Genomic DNA, 1,799 nt, shown 5'->3' on the forward strand with positions numbered 1-1,799 from the left:
CAGAAGCAGGAATTCAGCCAGTTTACTACCTCAGGAACTTAAAGCTATAATTTAAGTAAAATCCAAATAAAATGGACCTCTCAATGTTCAAATGGCTGTTGTTAGCAACGAGTTAACCAGCTAACTGTAATGAATGATTTACATTTTCTTCTCAAAAAGTCAAAGTTACGAATAAAGTTTAGCGAATGCGGTCGCGCGATTTTGTCAGATTAAATGCAGTGTCCTTTTCACACCACAAGGGGCGCTATGAGACACAGAAACCTTTCCACTACATGCTAGTAAATTAGAATTTTTTTTTGTAAGAAATAGTATGAAAACCTTATTTTTTTTTACATGTATCAGGAGACTTACTACATGACCGCTAATACAGTGTGGTAAACAAAACGTACAAATACAAGCTAACGCCGCAGGATGAGCCTTAGTGCAGATCAGTCGTTTAAATTAATGTGACTTGAGAGAAATAGCATGAAATTCATTCACTCATTTTCTAACGCTTATCCGAACTACCTCGGGTCACGGGGAGCCTGTGCCTATCTCAGGCGTCATCGGGCATCAAGGCAGGATACACCCTGGAAGGAGTGCCAACCCATCACAGGGCACACACACACTCTCATTCACTCACACAATCACACACTACGGACAATTTTCCAGAGATGCCCATCAACCTACCATGCATGTCTTTGGACCGGGGGAGGAAACCGGAGTACCCGGAGGAAACCCCCGAGGCACGGGGAGAACATGCAAACTCCACACACACAAGGCGGAGACGGGAATCGAACCCCCAACCCTGGAGGTGTGAGGCGAACGTAAAGCATGAAATAAAAATGTTAAATACTATTTAAAAGAAAATTGTTATTATCATGAAGATCTTTAGCGAGTCTGTCGCTAATATTAAAGGAAATCTATTTAACTACATTTTACAGACATGTTGGCAGAAAAGCACAGGAGCTAAAGTGAGCGGAGCATCTGCCTTTCAGGAGCGCGGAGAATATGAAGGTTAAGCACAGCAGTCGATCGCAGATACGGTGTCATGCTGAAAAACTGTTACACACATACACACGCACAACGGACGTGTGTGGCGTATTAGTCTCGTGAGCCTCTGGGCCACGTTGTCATAGCTACTGTAGGGTGCGATGCCGGCTTGTGAGACGCTGCTGTTTGTTTGGAGCTCAACGAAGCTCCAAGTGCTTCTCTCTCTCTCTCTCTCTCTCTATCTTTCTCTTTACTCTCTCTCTCATTTCATTTTCATTTAAGTCATGCATTATTGGCTTTGCCCCATGCACGAAAATTGACTTTCAAAATACAAATTGTGTCGGAGCAACACAAAGTGTTTACTGTAACGCTAAATCAATTTAAAATATATGCTGTATATTAGCATATATATATATATATGTGTGTGTATATATATGTGTGTATGTGCGTGTGTATGTATGTGCGTGTGTGTATGATGTGACTGTTATGAAATAAAAATGTGCAAATTGACTTCTCATTTAAACAGATAGCTACTGTATGTGATCACATCACCACATCACCGTGGTGTCTTGTGGATGATTTGGAATTTTACCTGAATGTTTGTGTTAGTTGTTAGCTGCTATTGGGACTCACAGCTGGAAGAGTTAAACAAAAAAATAACATAAAAAAAAACAAAAAGGAAGAAAGAAAGAAAGAAAGAAAGAAAGAAAGAAAGAAAGAAAGAAAGAAAAAAGCATGATACAGACCCAGAGAGTGGATTCTAAATAAACAAAGACTTTTAGACACCGCAATCTCGGTGAATGTAAATTTTTTGATTTAAACACCAC

Source organism: Tachysurus vachellii, chromosome 12 (genome assembly GCF_030014155.1).
Source record: "Tachysurus vachellii isolate PV-2020 chromosome 12, HZAU_Pvac_v1, whole genome shotgun sequence".
NCBI classification, from domain to species: domain Eukaryota; kingdom Metazoa; phylum Chordata; class Actinopteri; order Siluriformes; family Bagridae; genus Tachysurus; species Tachysurus vachellii.